Source organism: Otolemur garnettii, unplaced genomic scaffold (assembly GCF_000181295.1).
Source record: "Otolemur garnettii isolate 467f Iridium unplaced genomic scaffold, OtoGar3 scaffold00005, whole genome shotgun sequence".
In the NCBI taxonomy this organism is placed as follows: Eukaryota; Metazoa; Chordata; class Mammalia; order Primates; family Galagidae; genus Otolemur; species Otolemur garnettii.
The window spans coordinates 45,743,266-45,765,191 of NW_003852400.1; the positions used below are offsets into that span (position 1 = coordinate 45,743,266).

Genomic DNA, 21,926 nt, shown 5'->3' on the forward strand with positions numbered 1-21,926 from the left:
GATGAACCATTTCTACACCATATGGTTACAGATGATGGAGAATGGGTTCTTTCTGACCACAAACTTTTGGCACAATGGTTGGACATAGATGAAGTGCCAAAATATAGTCCAAAACCAATTATTCATCAAGAAAAACCAACTATCACTATAGACTTGTAATATAACCTGATGTCAGATAATAAGATGTCTCCAGATTTGTTTTTATTTCTAAAAATTATATTGGCTATTTGGAGTTTTTATAGTTGCTTATGAAATGAAGTACAATTTTTTTCAAGTTCTTCAAAGTATGATGTTGGTGCTTTGATAGGGATTGCATTAAATTCATGGATTGCTTTGGGTAGTAAGAACATTTTAATGATGTTGATTCTTCCCAGCCATGAGCATGATATATACATCCATTTGTTAAAATCTTCTATTTCTTTTCTCAGGGTTTCATAATTTTCTTTACAGAGATCTTTTATATCCTTTGTTAGATATGCCCTCATGTATTTCATCTTTTTTGACAATACCATAAAAGGTATATTGACAAATACAAAGGCTACTGATTTGTGAGCATTGATTTTTTTATCCCAAGATGCTATTCTTTTCCTTGATCACTTCTAAGAGCTTTGTAGTTGAATCCATGGGGTTTTCCAGGTATAAGATCATGTCATCTTCAAAGAGTGACAATTTGACTTCTTCTGGACCCATTGAATACCCATGATCACCTTCTCTTGCTTAATTTTAATGGCGAGGACTTCCAGCACTATGGTGAGTATCAGTGACGATAGTGGGCATCCTTGTCTACTTCCAGCTCTTAGTGGAAATGCTTTCAGTTTTGCTCCATTCAATATGCTTTTAGCCTCTACCAGTTTAAGAAATGTCTCACCTAAACCTATTTTCTTAAGTATTCTTATCAAAAAAGGATGCTGTATATTGTCAGAAGCCATTTCTGCATCAACTGAGAGATTCACATGATCTTTGTTTTTTTTATTTTATTTATGTGGTGAATTACATTTATGGATTTATGTATGTTGAACCAGCCCTGCATCCCTGGGATAAAACTTATGTGATAATGACTTTTTAATGCACTGCTGTATTCTGTTTGCTAGGATCTTGTTGAATATTTTTGCATCAGTATCCATTAATGATATTGGCCTACAGTTTTCTTTTTTACTGGGTTCTTTCCTGATTTTGGAACCGGGGTAATATTTGCTTCATAGAATGTGTTGGGGAGGATGCCTTTTTTCTCTATGTTTTGGAATAGGTTATGCAATATAGGTACTAGTTCCTCTTTGAAGGTTTGATAGAATTCTGCTATGAAGCCACCTATTTCAGGGCTTTCCTTTTTTTTCTTGGAAGATTTTGTATTATTGATGGAATTTCCATGATTTAGATCTATTCAAAATTTTTAATTCTTTCTGGTTGAATTTAGGAAGGTTTCAGGTATTGGTCCATTTCTTCTATCTTTTCATATTTCTGTGAATAGAGTTTTTGTAGTCATTATTGAGGATTTTTTGTATTTATGTGGTATCTATTGTTATTTCTTCTTTATTATTTCTGATTGAAGTTACTAGTGATCTTACTTTTTTGTTTCTGATTAGTCTGGCCAAGCATTTATCAATTTTATTAATCTTTTTTAAAGAGCCAACTTTTTGTTTCAATGATCTTTGAAATGATTTTTTTGTTTTCAATTTCATTTAATTCTGTTCTAATATTCATAATTTCTTTTCTTCTGCTAGGTTTGGGGTTGGTTTGTTCTTCATTTTTCAGTTGCTTTAGATGGCCCATTAAGTTGTTGACTTGCTCTTTTTCTGTTTTCTTGATAAAGACATTTAATGTTATAAATTTCCCTCTTAGGACTGCCTTTGCAGTGTCCCATAGGTTTTGATAGTTTGTGGCTTCATTATTGCTCTGTTCAAGAAATACAATGATTTCTTTCTTAGTTAATCTTAGACCAAACTGTCATTCAGTATAAGGTTATTTAGTTTCCATGACTTTATTTGGTATGAAGATTTCTGTTGCTGTTAAGTTTACCTTTTACTTCATGATCATCTGAGAAGACACAGGAATAATTTCTATTCTTTTAAATTTGTTGAGGTTAGACTTGTATCCTAAGATATGATTAACTTTGGAGAATGATCTCTGGGCTGATGAGAAGAAAGTATATTCAGTTTTGTTGGGATGAAATGTTCTGTATATGTCAGTTAAGTCCATTTGTTCTAGGGTTGTGTTTAAGTCCATTATTTCTTTGTTTAGATACTGCTTAGAGGATCTGTCTAGGATTGTCAAAGGTGTTAAAGTCTGCAGCTATTATGGTACAGGAAATATCATATTGTGCAGATCATTTAGGGTTTGTTTTATGAATTGGGGAGCATTCAGGTAGGGTGTGTAAATGTTAATTATTGAAATATCTCTATGTTGTGTGCTTCTCTTGACCAGTATGTAGTATCCATCCTTATCTTTCCTTATCTTTGGTGGCTTAAATTCAATTGTATCTGCAAATAAGATTGCAACCCCTTCTTTTTTCTGATTTCCATTTGTCTGGGCTATTGTTTTCCATCCCTTCACCCTCAGTCTTATTTTATCCTTTGAGGTTAGGTGTGTTTCTTGGAGACAACAGATATTGGGCCTGAGCTTTTGTATCCAGTCAGGCAACCTCTTTAGAGGGGAATGCAGGCAATTCACATTTTTTGAGAGAATTTATAGGTATGGTGGAGTTTTGGTCATCTCAGTTTTCAGAGTTCCTTGCGCCATTATGAAAGCTAGACTTTGTTCTTTAATATCTGAGTGTATTTACTTTGGTGATGGACCATCATCCTGGTCATTATGAAGAATGGGTCTGAGCACTTCCTATAGACCTGGCCTCATTATGGAAAATTTCCTCAACATTTGCATGTGAACAAAATATTTGATTTCTCCATCACAAATGAAACTGAATTTAGTAGGATACAGAATACTGGGCTGAAAATTGTTTTGTTTAAGGTTAAAGGTTGGTAATCATCCTCTTCTGGTTTGAAAAGTTTCAGCTGAAAGACTTGTGCTCATCCTGATAATTTTCCCCTTTTAGGAAAGAATTTTCTTATGCCTGACTGCTTGCATGATTTTGTCCTTCATGTTGACTTTGGCAAAGTTAATGACCATGTGTCTAGGAGTTGCTTTGTTTGGATTGAGTTGTGCTGGAGTGCTGAAACTATCTACTATCTGAATTTCTGTGTCTCTTACAATGCTTGGGAAATTCTCCATCCGAATGTGTTGGAGTAGACCATCAGTGCCTTTAGAACCATCTTCTTCTCCTTCAAGAATCCATATAATTCAGAAGTTTGATCTTTTGGAATAATCCTATAACTCTGTCGGAATATTCTGTTTTTGTACTTTTTTTCTGTCTCTTTGAATGATTGGGATAGTTCAAAAGTCTTGTCTTCAATTTCTAAAATTCTTTCTTTTACTGAGGATCTCTACTGTGTTTCAGAACTCCTCCAATGCCTCTTTCAATGCTTTTAGTTCTGCTAGACATAGACAGCCAAAATATTACATCGTACAAATGACTCAGACATTTTACAATTATATTACATTGTACAAATGACTCATTTTATGATTCTTTTCCTATCTTAACACAACATGACTTTAAGTGTTTAAGTTAACAAAAAATATTTTAAAACCACAACATAGTCTTAGAGACTCAGTCCTCCTAAGTCTCATGACCATCTTACATCAAAAATTATTGCAAAGGACGGAACTTATTTGTGTCCTTAATTCATTTACCAGGTGCAAAGAAAGAAAACAGGATGAATGGAGGATTCAATTTCTCCTGGAATAACCAGGGGACAAAGCTGAAGTAGGGAAGAAAAGACTATGTGGGTAGATTATGCCTTGTAGCTGCTGGCCTAGGTACTGAGAACACGTCCCCGGTCCTCACCACAGCCACCTCTCTAGACCTCAGAATTCAGAGTCTCCAAACTAGGAATGTAAGTTCACAGTCAAATCTATCGTAATTTAGAAATATTATAGAAGTAGCAGTTTTATAATGTTTAAATATCTTAACTTTAATAACAGTTTTAAAACTAGTTTTATTTATCAAAGAATACCAAAGTCATGTGAACAAAAAGGCATTTGAATTGTTTTCTGTTTTCCTGATAAAAATATTTAATTTAAGCACTAACCCTTTTGTAAACCAATTAATTAGAGCTCTTTTGCATATTTTGGTAATGAAATATCACAGGCACACGACATATATAGACACACAAAGAGACAGACATATAGACAAAAGCAGAATTTATATTTGCTGGCTTTTAAACATATGTTTTTATTCAAACTATCTTTCAATTACTTAATTTATTTATCTTTGCAGTTATTTTAGGTTTTAGTTATTTTAAGTTATTTTTCTGTTAATCATTTTTACACTCTGCAAATTAGATATATAACACAGACCAAGGATCATAATACAGTTTTAGCCACTGCTTTTAAACTCATAAATCCTACCAAGAAAAAACAAACCTAAGTACTTTAAAGAGACTTGTTATTTTATACAATGTAACGTCATTATAATAATTCAAGGATCAAGGATCCATTCAAAAGCCATTTTTCTCCCAAGTCAAGATGATACATTGGCCAGGCCATATTACAGTAAAATTTCATTGCCTTTTGGTCATTGGTGGGAACCCGTACCGAGACCCTCAGACAGAATCCACTCTAAAGGGATGTTTTTAGGTACAGAGGCCTACACTCCCATAATACAGATGATATACAAAAACATATCACTTCTTGGCCTTTTGGCTAAGATCACGTGTAGGTACAGAAACACCAGATTTTTGGGGAACAAAACCAGAACTGAGGAGAAGTAAAGTTCTCTGTGTACAAACAGAATAAAGCAAGTGGACCTTACTTAGTGATGGCTACAGGGTGCATGAGAGCAGAGCACAAAGACTGACAAGAGAAATTTCCGGGCCACACTGTTAGGAGTCTTGTAGTATTGCACTCCAGGCCTACCTATCCAGGCAACTGCTATGCTTCCCCAGCGTAGACTAAGGGTCCCTTCATGGTCACCAGAAATGTTACTGGACAAGGAGAGTCCAGCCACCTGTCACTGTCAGCCAAATGCAGTGACTGGGCTTGGGTCCAGCAAGTTTTATTGTCAGAAGTCCAGCAATTCTAGAGAACAGAGAGCATAGTTCTCCAAGACTGTTCTGCCCTTCCATTTTTAAAACCACAGTGTTATATATAAAAGGTCAAAGCAAAAACCATGTTAACCCTTATCTTAAACAACAATAATTAACCTTTGTCTTAAACAATAATAATCAGCATAACCCATGATCCATAATAAAAAATAATCGGCATAACTCATGAACCATACATTTCTAATTCAAAAGTTAATCTCCTAAATCAATCACCCTAAGCTACTCAAGATATACACTTTTAGGATAAGGCTGAATTTACAAAACAACATGGATGGAAGACATGAGGTGAAGGTCACAGAGGAACTAAAGCAATCTGACCAGCTGTTTCACGTCAACCTTACCCTGAATGACTACACGCACTCTCAAAACCAGTCAGTCACAAAAGACCACATATTATATGATACTATTTATATGAAAAGTTTGGAACACAAAAATCTACAGAGACAGAAAGTAGGTTGGTGGTTGCTGAGGGCTAGGGGGTGTGACTGCTAATGGGTACAAGCTTTCTTTGGCAGATGATGAAAATGTTTTAAAATTAGATTATGAGGATAATGGCACAACTTTGCAAATACACTAAAAACCACTGAATTATATACTTTGGTTTCATTCCTGCTAGACTAACATTAGACTGGTGTACTGGCTGCTAAAGGTAAACCAACTCTTCAGGATAGCCACAGGATTTTTCCAGCATAACCAACACTCAAGGAATACATTACTGAATGGTCACTGAATGATCCAGAAGCCATTTTGGTGGTCACTGGACTCCCTAGATTGGCAACAATGGTGCTTGATATGGTATCAGTTAGGCAGACGACCCTAGCTGACTAGGGGGGACCCTCAGGTCTCTTCATCTAGTCTATCATATAAACTTTGGACTTCAGGTACTTAAAATATCTAGGTTTATTTATTTCAAAACCATATATTACACTGTACTTGTCAAGTTTATTTTGAAACCCAAAGTGAGTGATGATTCAGCAATTTTACACTATCAACCATACCCTGAACATAGGATGTATAGAAAAGTCCTGGTTGCTACTTGAATAATAATAGAAATTTCAGGAGGAAAATAGAAGCATGAGGGAGTGAAGATTGAGGTTGTCCTCTTGGAACAAAGAAGTTTGTCAACTAAGACCTGCTTCATACACAAAGTTTACTAATGAACAAATGACTGTCATGGCTTTCTTAAAAATCTTTTTTTGTGGGATGGATACAGCCTGATTTTAAGGGTGGTTATAATAGAATTTTTTGGCTTTAGCTCTTCTATGTATTAGAAAAAAAAATGTACAGATTTCTTAGGACAAAGATTTAATTTTAAAAGTGAGATTTAATGACACTATAGGAAATAGAAATTCTCCTCCAGTTTTTCCTCCCATTAGTATTCTATAAACCTTCCCGTACTTTTAGTCATCTGTTCATCTGTTAGGTTTTGAATTCCTGAGGAGCAGAAATCCTGTCTTTCAGAGCCTGAATAATTGCCACAAATACTTAGATGATATTCTGAAGAAAGGGGCTGCTAATAAAGGCTACTCTAGTGTTAACTCATTAACCCACGCCATGGAACACCTATAAAAACAAACACTATGTGCTGGCTCTGATTGAGTTTCTGTATGTTCTTATTTATTGCAAAAAAACGAAAACAAAAACAAAAACATCCCACTTTCTGTGGAGCTATTTGTAATTCAGATTTAAGGCAGGATACTAAAAAATAAAGTAAAAGAAAAAGATTAGCTTTAATGCCTTAGAAGATTGCAGTTAAATAAAAATATTCTCATTTTCCATAGGACAAATAGACACACTAAGTGATAAAAACACAGCAGTAATGAGTTACTTAATGGTTCACCCTCTGGCTGGATCTTTTCCTTAGTATTTAAAGGTTTCCTATTTTTAAACAAACAAGCAAAAGACAAACAAAAAGTCTCACTGACCTCTTTTCTCCTCAAGCTGAAGTTTCTCCATCTCTTTTTCACAAACTTTCCAAAATGCTGACTATGTCACGATATTAGCATTTCCTCACCACCACCAAAACAATGCTTTCTAAGAGCTTCAGAATGCAACTGACATCTTCAATCCCCATATTATTTGACTTTCCTGCATTTATTTTTACTATGGACCATTTCTTTTATTTCAAAATTCTCTTTCCAAAACATTCCTCTTTTGGCTTCCTTATCATGGTTTCTTGTCTCTGATTACCAAAAGTTCCCTTTGGAAAATTATCTTGTGGATCCTAACTGTTGAATTATCTGATAGCTTAGATTCTTTCTTTTTTTTTTTTTTTTTTTGGAGACAGAGCCTCAAGCTATCCCCTTGGGTAGAGTGCCATGGCATCACAGCTCACAGCAACCTCCAACTCCTCAGCTCAAGCGAGTCTCCTGCCTCAGCCTCCCAAGTAGCTGGGACTACCACAACACCCGGCTATTTTTTGGTTGCAGCCATCGTTATTATTTTGGCGGGCCCGGGTTGGATTTGAACCGCCACCTTAAGTGTATGTGGCTGGTGCCTTAGCCACTTGAGCCACAGGTGCTGAGCCAGATTATTTCTTACATGCCCATAGTTTCAATTCCCTTCCACAAGTCAGTGAATCTTTCTCCAATGTAGACTTAACCTTCTTAGCTTTCAATGAATACATGCAACTCTCTAGCCAATATCTCCATGTATGTAGCTGGTTGTCTCTAAGGTTCTTGTTAAATATTTCTCAAATTTGTTCATTTCTAGTTTCTACTGCTACTACTCAAATCTACAACATCCACTTCTTTCTCCCAAACTACAACATTGCATTTCTTACTGGTTTCCACATTCATTGTTGCCCTCTCCAAGCACACCTTCCAAAGTGCAGTAAGAATAATCTTTCTAAAAAAAGAAAATCTGATGATGTTAGTCACTTTACCCTCTTCTCCACCAAAAACACATATTAAAAACCCTTCTGGAGTCTCAACATTCTTAACAAAGGAACCTCTTCAGCCTCATCTCAACTCATTCTCCTGAGCAGCTGCACTCTAGCCAGTGGCAGTACTGCAGTTCCTCAATGCTCTATGCTCCCTTCTACCACAAGGTATTTGAACAGACTACTCTTTCTGGTTTTTTATAACCTTAGAGAGCTCTACTCCTTGATGTGTCCTTTCCTCAGGGGAGCGTTTCATATTTATCATTTCACAGCTCCCATAGATCAAGACTTGTGTACAGGTTAACTGGATCCTGTGCTCAGGGTCTCAGCAGACTGAAATCAAAGTGTTGATGTGTGTAACCTCATCTAGGGCTCAGGATTCTATTTCAGCTCATTGGGGTCATTGGTAGAATTTATTTCCGTGTGGTTGTTGGACTAAACTGCTCATTTTCTTTCTGGCTGTCATGCATAGGTGAAAGGATAAACCATTCATTGTATACCCATTGAGTTGAATATGACTCAGTAATGAAAGCAATGGACTGTTAATACACACAGTAACATGCGTGAAACTCAAACTACTTAGAGTGAAAATAAGCCAGACAAAAAAGAATACATACTGTATGATTTCATTTATATTGCAGGAGAGAAAAAGTCATATCTTCTTTCACCCATCACAAAGGTCATGGCTGACATCCCTATAACGAAATATAGATTAACAAAAGAAATGCAGATAAATGTATTTGATGCAAGTTTTATGTAACTTTAGGGAATCCTTCAGAAAGAAAAACCCAAACAAATAGGAAAAGCTGTGTATTTTTATGTCTAAATTGGATGAAGAGTAGACAGTTTGCAGAAGTATGAATGGACAGAGGGGTATAATGAACTGGGGGGAACTTAGCTGGGCCTATTTGTTCAGTTCCTTCTCGGCAGCTCTGTATCTCTAAGGATAAGGATATTTCTTTCCTCTGGATATGGGATCTAGAGAGGGCACATCTAGAATGAAGGCTTCATGACCTACATCAGGGAATGATCAGCTGAGTTCTATGGCCTTCTTTAGGAGAGAAAATGTTAGGGGAAGTTGAGAGTGACTTTTCTGCTTTTTCTGTTTTTCTAAATGACCAGAACATTCAACATAAACTTCTAGAAAATTCATTCTACTATAACAAAAAGCAGATTGAGGTTGCCTGGGAATGAGATGGGTAAGAATGGCAGCAAGAGAGTTCCAGACAGGCATGCAGAATTATTTAGGAATAACGGATGGCTTCGTGATCAAATTATAAACTTTAATATGTGCAATTTATTATATATACATCATAGCTCAATAAAGCTATAAAAAAAAAGAGGGTAGGTAATGATCATAGGGTGTCTTGTATACCCGGAATCACTGTTTTCTCTCACCTGAACATAGAGGGAACCTCTGGACTTCATTTGTGTGTCTGGTTTTTCTTAGCTCCCAGGACATTGTCTTGGGGGTATACTATGTCAGATGACCAACCTTTATATGAAATCCCAGCTAGAGCCCTGACAATTATGGAGTTTAGGAACAATTTGGAGCATTGGTGAACAAGTTTTAAACTTGTCTGGTAAATGTTCATTTCTACCTTTTTACACAGGCTTTTGAACCAAATGGTACCATAAGCCAAAAACAGAAGATGTTAGCTGAAGGTAGCAGTAAAATCAAATTCAATTTATGAAATCTATTTTAAAGTGACTCATAAATTAAGCTATGCTAAGATATTCCTAGCATGTGCCCATCAAATTAATTTTAATTGTAATCAGTTATATGTTTTCTAAAATTATTGAGAGGTGCAGAACTAGAAATGTTCAGCTGTTACCACGATGCTGAAACTAAACTCAAGTTTATTTGGTTCATGTTCTAGTTTCCAGAATTACGGGTGAAACAATGCCCATGATTTGCGGACATTTCAGTGCGGCTCCCATTGGATGATAGCCTGGTAGCGAAAAATTAATGTAATTCCCCAAGGTGCATGGAATAATTCCCCAATAAGTGCAACTGATTAAATTCTAATTAGAGTCACACTAGGCTTCCAAGTGCCACAATTAGAGTACAGTTTCGCCTCCTAAATCTGAAGAAAAATACCTATATTGAGGAAAACTCCAGTTACTGTCAACCATATAAGTGAAAGTACTTGAAAACCACAGCATGTATACAATTAGCTAATAAACTTCAACTCCATAATTATCTGAAATTAGGAAAGTATAAAAGAAATAAAGAAATGTGCTGGATATCAACCGCACACTTTCCCCTGAAAGCCTTGTTCTCCAGTGGTGACAGTCACAACATGTTTGGGAAAATGTATGGACCTCGTGGAGGTAACGATGGAGCGTGGCTTTCAGCGAGGAGAGCTTTAAGGCAGAGTCATAAGAATCCTGTGGTAATTGTGTTCCGCACCAGGGAAAAGAAGTAAAACAGCAAGATATGGAAAATGATACATTGTAATGGAAAGAAACATAAAACAAACTTCACAATGGTGCCCTTTTAATGTACTCGTGATAGCTATTAATTTTGAAAAAGTAAGTGGGCTGTTTATAACATATTCTGAGGCAGAAGGGAAATGTTAAGAAAGACTATTTGGGGATAATAGAAAGTATGGTACTAAATCTTAAAGTAGTAGCTACTTAAAATCTTGTCATTTTCCAAATTTAGTCTATGACCTAGAAAACATTAATGGCTCAAAAGTCTGTGAGCAGCCTTCTGGCAGATCCAAGAATCAGCCACACTTGTAAACTTTTTAATGGATTCTGGCAAGTTAAAGATATCAAACACGGGAAACAAAAAAATCATTAAACTATGAAATAAATGGAATCATAAAAGTCACAGAAGTTTAGGGCTGGGGACACTTTTACAGAAAACCTAGTACAATTCTCTTTCATAAAAATGGGAAAAGCAAGGCTCAGAAGATTACAAGCCTTGCTCAGAAGCACATAGCAGAAAACTTTTATAATCATGACTTTTTACAACTGATTTAAATACCTGGAACACAGGATGCCTTCAGTAAGTATTTGCTAAATGAATATGTTAATAAGTACATTAGCCTTCCAAAACCCATTTATTAAAGATTTAATTATGCATAGCTGTATGCTAGGAAATTAATATGCAAAATGTTTTATGTTTGGTGTGCATAATAAGTAAGACCTTTCAAACCCCAAATACCATTTAATTCTTAATTTCATAGCACAGTATTGGTAACGCATATAACCAAGGTCTAAGACCAAACATTTACTACCTCTAAAAATCACCAAGGGAAATATGCCCTGAGGATAAAGTGTTTCTTGGATCCAAGAATATTCACTCATTATGGTATTCTCAGATACCGTGCTAGACCTCATCCACGTCTTGGGGCCTTTTTCTACCCTTCATGGCCTGTCCGATTCCCTCTCTCCTCAGTCCTCATCTTGGTCTTGAACAGTGAAATGACAGAAGCCAAGAGCAGGATTCATAAAACAGGCCCCTGAAGGAGAGAGCACGCCAGATAGACAGTGAAAATATGCAAAGAAACAAGTGGAAAGGTCACACCAGCATAATGTCGGTCTGTGGGTAAACTGAGGAGTCTGATATTTATAAAAAGCGATGAAGTCAGAAAAACATGGCAATTGTCTTAAAGTTCTTAACACACTGCTAATACAGCTTAAAAATATGTTAGTTTTCTAGGGCTACTGTGACAAAGTACCACTGTGACACTAACTACAGTAACGTATTGCCTCACAGTTCTGGGGTCTAGGAATCTGAAATCAAGGTGTTAGTTCCTTCTGAGTACTGCGAGGAAGGGCTTTGCTCCAGGTCTCACTCCAGCTTATCGATGGCCAGCTTCTTCCTGTACCTTTTTTATATCATCTTCTCTCTATGTGTATCTGTCTCTGTATCTAAATTCCCCTTTTTACAAAGACTCCAGTCATATTGGATTAGAGCCCAACCAAATGACCTTTTAATTTGATTACATCTGCAAGGACCCTATCTCCAAATAAAGTCACATTCTGCGGTATGGGGGCGGGGAGGGGGCCTAGGATTGTCACATATTATTTTGGAAGGACATGATTCAAGCCCTAACTCATAAATTACATAAAGACTAAGATTTGGTTTTTACTTTTTTCACTTGAATGGTACAGATGAAATTTGTCAACTGGCTATGAGATAATATCTTTTCTCTTGGCACTGGACATTGCATTTCTTTAATGATTTAAGTAAGAAAGCGATTTGTGTCTTTGGAAAACTGATTTATCCCTAACTTATGGTTGGCTTTCAGTCTGCACCCAAGAAATTAGTTTCCTGTAGTCCATGAAAATATAACCTTCAAATAGACAGGGACAAGAGAGGTTTTTGTTTTGATTTTCTGTGTGTTTCACAACATCTTAGATTCACATAAATGGCAGAGAAATATCTTTGTCTACAGCTTTCTTTGCATATTTTCACTATCTGTTTATACTTTCTTCATGTGTAAATGGAAGAGCACTTATTTTTTTGCAAGGATGAGGATCTTGCTCAGAAGGAAATAAAAGGGTCTGCCAACATTTTATAGAATGTCTTAGACAGTTTAGGCTGCTCAAACAAGTTACCGTAGACCAATAAGCTTATACACAGGAGAAATTTATTTCTCACAGTTCTGGAAGCTGGAAGTGTGAGATCAGGGTGCCAGCATGGCCACGTTCTGGTGGGTTTCTCTTCCTGTTGCAGACCTGAATTATTATTGCATCCTCACCTAATGGACAGCAGAGAAAAGCAAGCACTCTCCCCATCCTCATAAAGGGAGTAATCCCATTGATGAGGGCTCTCTCATCTAAGCCTAATGGTCTCTCAAAGGCCCCACCTCCCAATAATGGAGGAGATTAGGGTTTCAACATATCAATTTGGTGGGGACACATTCAGTCCATAACACAGAGTGACTAGAAAATGGAGAGAGTCATAGCCCATTTTTTAAAAGATTTATGAAGGAATGTTAAGAAGGGTGACAGTGTGGTTAAGGGGGTAGCTTTGAAGTGCAATGGCTCAGGTTAAAAAATCTGTCATCTGCTAATTTTGTAACCTTGAATCACTGTCTAAGCACATTATGCCTCCATTTACTGCTCAATACATTCGTGATAATACTAACCTCAAATGGATAACTGTGGAATTAACTTTAAAAATGTTCTTCAGAAAGCTCACAATTGGTTCTCTCTATGTGATAGCTCTTACTATTAAATAATTGATGAGGGTGAGGAAACTGAATTACTATGTGAGTATGAAACTAATATTATGTTAATGAGAACTATAAGATTCAAAACTTAGGATGATACACAAAAGGAAAACAACAATTTGGAACTAGGTTCTCTTCATCTCATATTTCTTTCTTAATTACAATAGGTTCCTCAAGCACCACAGAAGTCATTTTTAGCTACAATATGGATTCGAAGCCATTCCCTTATATTCATTTTTCAAGTAAGATTTGTTAACCTTTACTTCTTTATTTTGTTTAATAATTTTTATTGCAGGAATAGTAATTGTAGAATTACGTATTTCTAGTAACTGGTCTAGAAGGACAATTTTGTCCAACCCTTAATGGATAAGAAAATTGATATCTAGAAAAAGTTAAATGATTTTCATAATGTTACATATTTATTTCCTAACCAATAAAGGCAATAACTCTTCAAAATATTACCCTCATGTATGATATTGACCCATAGAGGGTTAGAATTCCAATTTCTTAAATTAATTTTCTGCCAAGAAAAGTGATTCCATAGAATTTATCAATAGGAAATTAATTATAGCACTAATGTCTAAATATCATTTAAAATTTCCCCACCCATCAAGAACCTATAAATACCAAACTATTGGCACATAAACCAGTATAAATGATCCTAAATTTAAATCCTAGCTTTGATTTATCTAAAAAGTAAAAGCTACTCTAAACTGACAGTATAATTAAATGAAATTAAGTTGATGCTGCAACCCCTGGCTAAATTAATCTGATCGATCACCATGACAGACTCACTAAAAGATAAAGTAAGAGACAAGGATGGTTTTAAGGTAATCGGATCTGCCCACGTTAAGTCCTCTTGGAGACACCCAAGCCCACAATGCCTTGCATTATTTGTTTGTTTTTTCACTGATCAAGAGATTCAAAAGAAACTGATGTAATTTCTATTGATAAGGTTTCTAATCATTCCTACAACTCTGCTTTCCCAAGAGTTTTGAGAAACACTGACAGAGGAACTCTTGGAATGATGAAACTTTAAGTAGTAGTACCAATTTTGGGGACAATCTGTCTTCTCTAGAGGGGACAAGAGAGTAGGAGGGAATAGTTTGGTTCTGAGAAAACATATACTCCTAGGATAGGTAAATTGTTGGAATTAGGCCAATTTCCCAGTGTTAGAGGAATTGCAGAGGGCAGCTATTAACAGAGGAAAAAAAATCTGTTGACTCTAATGCATAGGAGAAGAGTCAGCGATAACACCTCAGTGGAAGGTCAGTGTGAGCAGCCCCAGGCTCACCTGGTCGTTAACTATGCCCCACCATGAACTATGGGCTTACAGTGTGGATGGTCTTACACAGGCAAGCAAGCCTTTTCAGGAAAATAAACAAACAAATAAAGCACCGAAAACTTTTGAATTGAAGGGAGAAACTTGCATTTGTAAAACAGAAGCTTGAATTGCTGCGTAGCATCACCAGCCTCTGTTGCTTGCTTTTTTTTTAATGTTTAAAGTTTGTCATTTGCCACATTTAATCTATAGATATGTTATAACGAATGCATATACCCATATTAATTTATAGAGCAATAAAAGTGGTAACTGGTTGAGCTACTTAAAAAATAAAGCCAGGGCTCAGTGCCTGTAGCTCAGCAGCTAGGATGCCAGCCACATATACCAGCGCTGGCAGGTTCGAACCTGGCCCAGGCCTGCCAAACAACCATGACAACTACAACCAAAAAACAGCCAGGTGTTGTGGTGAGAGTCTGTAGTCCCAGCTACTTGGGAGGCTGAGGTAAGAGAATCACTTAAGCCTAAGAGTTTGAGGTTGCTGTGAGCTGTGATGCTACGGCACTCTACCGAGGACCACATAGTGAGACTCTGTCTCAAAAAATAAATAAATAAATAAAAATAAAATAAAATAACACAAAATAAAATAAATAAATAATAATAACAAAGCCAGATGCATATTGGTCTTTGACTTTAGGCTCTTCCTGGGTAATCTGATTAATTCCATCAATGCAGGGCATATTCCACATCTCTGGGATCTGTTTTTCCTCTCATTTTGTTTTATTTCCTTCTTTTGTTTGAGCAAAACTTCTTCAATCTTATTTTATTTCCTTTCATTTTATTCTTTTACCTCATTGTGCTAAAAACACCTAACATTACATTTATCCTCCTAACAAACTTCCTCACATACTGTACCTTACCTTTGGCCATAGGTACGATGCTGTCCAGAAGATCTCTACAGCTTATTCATCTGGTTTGACCAAAACTTTATGCCCATTGATTAGTAACTTCCCATTCTCCTCACTGCCTATCCCTTGGAAGCTACTTTGAATCCATGAATTTGATTGTTTTATTATAGAATAATTTATAGGATGGCATTCATCTTCCTGGGACTGGCTTATTTCACTTAGCATAATGTTTCCAAAGCTTATCCATATCGTCAAATATGGCAGAATTTCCTTCGTTTTTAAAGGCTAAATAGTATTCCGCTGTATGTATAGAACACATTTTCTTTTTCCAGACATCTCTCAGGAGACATTTAGGTTGTTTTCACATCTTGATATTGTGAATAGTAAGTAACGAACAGGAGAGTATTGTTGATAGTATTCCTTTGAAATCCTGATTTTCATGGAGTTCTCTACAGCCATAAGAAAAATTAAAGACTTTATGTCTTTTATGTTTACCTAGATGGAGTTGAAATACATTCTTCTTAGTAAAGTATCTCAAAAATGGGGGGGGAAAGAGTGTACTCAATACTAATATGAAACCCATATATAAACAATTGCACATCCACATGAACTATAAAACACAAATATAGTCTAGTGAGAGGAGGGAAGGCGGGGAGAGAGGCCGGAGGGAGCAGGGAGGGTGGCTGGCAGGATCTCACCTACTGTACACAGTGTGGTGGCATTCAGCTGCTCTGTGAGTCCTGTGTGAAGGCTCAACTACAACTTGAACTTTACCTTGGAAGTAAGAACAGTGTAATGTAAACATCTGTACCCTCATATTAATTTAAAATAAAAGAATTTAAGAAGTTTTTTAAAATCTTGCTTTTAATTCTTTTAGAGAAATATCAGAGGCAGGACGGCTAGAGCACATGGGAGTTCTATTTTTAATGTTTTGAGAGGCCACCGCACTGTTTTTCCGTAGCAGCTGCACCATTTTGCATTCCCATTGACAATACCCAAAAGCTCACATTTTCCCACATCATCCTCAGCGTGCGTTTTCCTTTGTTTTTTTGCTAATAACCATCCCGCCAGGTGCCAGGTAATCTCTCATCCTTTCCCTGGTGATTAGTGCTGTCGGCATCTTTTCACATACCTATTGGCCATTTGTGTCCGCCCTTAGCATAAACGTCTATTCACATCTGTAGCTTCTAAGAGGTGTCACAGTTTCTGATTTCAAGATATACTACAGGCTGAGACTGCATCCACCCGGCAAGCACGGAAGCCTCGCCCTGTGGGTTCGGATGCCAGTCCACACCCGCCACCCAGCTCGCCAGGGATGACGATATTGCTGTGCTGGGGATTGAGGACGGCTCTGGCGTGGGCAAGCCTGGTTTCGCTGGCAGTGATGACCCCAGGGCTGTCTTTCCTTCGATGGTGGGGCACCCGTGGCACCAGGGCATGATGGTGGGCATGGGCAGGACTTGTACTGGACAACAGGCCCAGAGCAGGAGAGGTATCCCCACCATGGAACACCCCACTGAGTACAGCATGGTCACCAACTGAGATGACAGGCAGAAGATCCGGCTTCTACAAAGAGCTGCGCCTGGCTCCCGGGGAGCACCTGGTGCTGTGACTGAGGCCCTCCTGACCCCGAGGCCAACGTGAGAAGATGACCCAAATCATGTTGGAGACCTTCACCAGCCCACCACGTGTGTGGCCCTGCAGGCTGTGCTGCCCTGTGCGCCTCTGGCCATACCACGGGCATCACGACGGACTCCAGTGACCGGGTCACCCACACAGTGTCTATCTATGAGGGGTACACCCTCCCCATGCTATTCTGCATCCGGACCTGACTGGAGGGACCTGACAGACTACATCATGAAGACCCCCATGGCCCAGCATGAAACTGTGCATGACATCAAGGACAAGCCGTGTTATGTCGCCCTGGACTTGGAGCAGGAGATGGCCATAGCAGCCTCCAGCTCTCCCCGGAGGAGCTACAAGCTGCCTGATGGCCAGGCCATCACCCCTGGAAATGAGTGGCTCCGCTGCCCAGAGGCTCTGTTCCAGCCTCCTTCCTGGGCACGGAACCCTGTCGCATCCTTGAAACCACCTTCAACTCCCTCATGAAGTGTGACGCGGACATCCGCAAGGACCTGTGTGCCAGCACAGTGCTGTCTGGTGGCACCACCACTCACCCTGGCATCGCTGACAGGATACAGCAGGAGATTACTGCCCCGACTCAGCACAATGAAGATCAAGATCATTGCTCCCCCTGAGCGCAAGTACTCCGTGTGGACCGGAGGCTCCATCCTGGCCTCGCTGTCCGCCTTCCAGCAGATATGGATCAGCAGGCAGGAGTACGAGGAGTCTGGCGCCTCATCCACAGCAAATGCTTCTAGGCAGGCTTTACTTACTTGCATTACACCTTTTCTTGGCAAAACCTAGCGCACAGAAAACGAGATAAGATTGGCATGGCTTCATTTGTTTTTTCTGTTTGTTTGTTTTGATCTGTTTTTGGCTTGACTCAGAATTTAAAAACTAGAACGGAGACGGTGCCAACATTTGGAGTAAACATCCCCACATTCCACAATGTGGAGGAGGACTTTGATTATACATTGTTCTTTTTTTTAATAGTCATTCCAAATATAGTGAGATGCGTTGTTACAGCAAGTCTCGTGCCCTCCCCAAAGCTGCCCTACTTCTCTCTAAGGAGAACGGCCCAGTCCTCCCACTCCACACAGGGGAGGTGACAGCGTTGCTTTTGTGTAAATTATGTAATGCAAAATTTTTTAATCTTCACCTTAGTACTTTTTTATTTGTTTTATTTTGAATGATCAGCCATTGTGGCTCCCTTTTTGTCCTCCAACTGGAGATGTATGAAGGCTTTTAGTTTCCCTGGGAGTGTGGAGGCAGCCAGGGCTTACGTGTACACTGACTTGAGACCAGTTCAATAAAAGTGCACACCTTAAAATGTAAAAAAAAAAAGGAAAAAATACATACACACACACATATTTATAAAACAAAGTTACAGTAACCAAAATAATATGGTAATGGCATAAAGACAGACATATAGACCAAGGGAAGGGACGGAAAGCCCAGAAACAAGCCCATGCACATATGGTGAACCAATCTCTGGCAAGAGTACCTAGAATGTCCAGTGGGGAAAAAAGATAGTCTCCTTACCAAATGGTGTTGAGCCAACTGAAAAGAGTGCACATGCCAAAGAAGGAAATTGGGCCCTTATCTTACACCATATCCAAAAATCGGCTGATATGCCTTTAAAAAAGCATAAGAGAAAAGTTTTATGACATTGTTCTTGGCAACGATTTTATGGCTATGACACTGAAAGCACAGAGGACAAAGACAAAAGTCAACAAGTAGAACTATACAAAACTAAAAAGCTACACAGCAGAGAAACCAATCGACAGCGTTAAAAGGCAACCTACAGAGTGGAAGAGAGTATTTGCGATCACAGAGGATATGTGGTAAATGCCTCAAATACGTAAGAAACCCCTACAACTGGGTAGTTCTAAAACACTAATAACTCAATTTTTAAAAGGAGCAAATACTCTAACAACTATTTAGGAGAAAGGGTACATGCAAAGTTGTTTTGTTTTCTTTTTTAAAGAAGATGCATAGTCTAAAAATACAGATCATTAGTGGTCTATATGGTTGACTCCTGAAAAATACAAGGTTTAACCGTGCAGGTCCACTCACACCTAGATCTTGTCCATACATACATTGGAATTTTTTTGAAAAAATAAATCAACAGATGCACCACATGGTCTAAAACATAGAAACAATTAAGAAAAAGGTGTATCATGAACACATAAAATATACGCAGGTACTTGTCCACTTTATCATTTACTGCCATGTTTTATGCACAGCTACATCCTAAAAAGTTAAAATTGATTGAAACTTTTACACATAAACACAGACCATACATGGTGCCATTGACAGTGGAGAGAAATGCAAACAAATGTACCGTGCAGTACTAAATGGTAACTGCATACAACCTACTGTGGTACCTAAGGCACTACTGTAACAATTCTGTAACCACCTCCCATTGCTATTGTGGTGAGTTTAAGTGTTGCAAGTATTCACTCAGAAGGCCTCGTGACACAACCATCTCCTCCTGAGCAGTTCATCCCTTCAGTAAATTGCATATTGCCATAAAGAGTGATCTCTTGCAGTTCTCAAGTATTATTCATCGCGTTTAGGGCAATACTATAAACCTTGAATAATACCGGAAGCCATACAAAGTGTCACTGGTGATGCTGGCAGTGCTCCCAAGAAGCAGAGAAAAGTCATGACATTACAAGAAGAAGTTGAATTGTTTGAGATGCACTGTACTTGAGGTCTGAGGCTGCACTTGCCCAGCATTTGAGACAGATGGTTCTCTTATAAACAGATGACAAAAACTTAACGCTACTGATAACTACAGTACAGTGCTGTAATGTGTTTTATATTTCTCACGATTTTCTTAACATTTTCTTTTCTCTAACTTACTCTATGTTAAGCATATAGTACTTATTGGCCAGGAGCGGTGGCTCACACATGTAATCCTGGCACTATGGGAGGCCAAGGCAGGAGAATCCCTTGAGGTCAAGAGTTCAACACCAGCCTGAGCAAGGTCAAGACACCATCTCCACTAAAAAAACGAAATTACATATATACGTATATAATATGTATAAAACACCAACTGTGTTAATCTGCTGTGTGTGTTACAGGTAAGGCTTCCTGTCAACAGTAGGCTATTAGTACTAAAGCTTGGGGGGAGTCAAAGTTATGGATTTTAACTGTGAAGGGGGTCAGCCTCTAACCCTTGTGTTGTTTAAAGGTCAGTTGTATTTTTTCTAGTTTTTAAAAAATATTCAGTGAGTTATAATTGATATACAAAAAAACTATACATACTTAATGGACATAATTTGGTAAGTTTGGATATATGCATCACCTCTGATATCGTCACTACAATCAAACTAATAAACATATCTATCACCTCCAAAGTTTCCGTATGTCTCTGCTTTTTTATTTATTTTGTAATAAGAACACTTAACATGAGATCCACTCTCATAACAGTTTTAAAATGCATACCACTGTTTTTTTGTTGTTGTTATTGTTTTGTTTTTTTATTGAATGGTAACTATGTACATTAATGCACTTCTGGGGTACAGTGTGATATTTTCACATACAATTTGAAACATTTCCATCAAACTGGTTAACATAGCCTTCATGTCACTTTCTTAGTTATTGTGTTAAAACATTCATATTCCACTCTTAGAAAGATTCACTTGTATCCCTTGTAACATAAACCACAGAAGTGATCCCTCCAATCCCCCTCCCTCTACCCATTCCCCCTTCCCCTCTCCCTCCCACTTCCCTGTAGTCTTAGGTTGTTATATAGATTATAGCTTTCAAATGAAAGCTATAAATTAATTTCGTAATAGAGGTGTGTACATTGGATACTTTTTCTTCCATTCTTGTGATACTTTGCTAAGAAGAACATTTTCCAGCTCCATCCATGTGAACATGAAGGACGTAAAGTCTCCATCTTTCTTTAAGGCTACATAATATTCCATGGTGTCTAGTATGGTTTTAGAAATGGCAATAATTCAGTAACGTCAATTATAGGTCACTAATAATTATGGACCTATAGTGTTTTAATAAGAACAAAACATTTGAATTAGGCATATTTTAATGCCAAAAAAGGTGAACAATTAAAGGAAGATATGTTTTCTTGGGTTTTGTGCGTTCAGAGGCGTTCAGTTAAAAGTTCAGTTCAAGTTTCAGGTATAAACTTGAGTTTCTTAAAAATACATGTTTTTTGCTCTGTCTGAACCAAAGCTCTTCTTCTGAAATTAGAATCTGGTGGGAACACTAGGACCAACAACTCAGTCCCCAGGGAAAATGGCCCTTGGTTATTTATTGACCCAAGCACAGAGGCTCAGTTTTACTGTGTCTCCTCTCAAAGGCAGCTGCTTCAGCGATTTAGTGTCTGTGGACGTGACATCAGCACATTGACTAGTGTGATACTGGAAAAGAAAGAGCCACCCACAGAATAATCAGTTCTATTTCTTTACTGGTGGGCAAAGGGCATCGCCATGATACTTGCTGTATCACGTGCAGGAGAAGGCCACGTCCACTCCGTTCTTTACCTGGCCCTGTTGTGCTTTCCTCCCCTCTCTGGAACCAGAGAGCATCCTGGGTCAGCTGCAGCAGTGTACTGACTCCAGGGGAGTCTTACTTATCTTGGATACCAAGTCACTTGGAACTTTACATCAGGAATGCTCCGGGGAGTAAGCTGTGGTGAAGGTTCTGGGCAGACATGTTTGATGGGGAAGTCAGGCATCCTTATTAAACCCTCGTGTGTTAAAAGATGCATCTACTTCAATTTTGACATCACCCTCAAAACTTTCTTTTTGGATCTTTTAAAACATCACCATGATCATTTCACTTCTTAAAACCAGACATGGGTGTCACATCACTTTTAAGATTAAAATGTAAAATTATTATCATGGCCTAATAGAT

At 38.0% G+C, this 21,926-nt stretch overlaps 1 pseudogene; it reads left to right on the forward strand.

The window, feature by feature from the left end:
• The window catches only part of LOC100950472, a 61,234-nt pseudogene extending 43,437 nt beyond the window's left edge, over nt 1-17,797 (forward strand).
• Nucleotides 17,798-21,926: the final 4,129 nt, after the last annotated feature.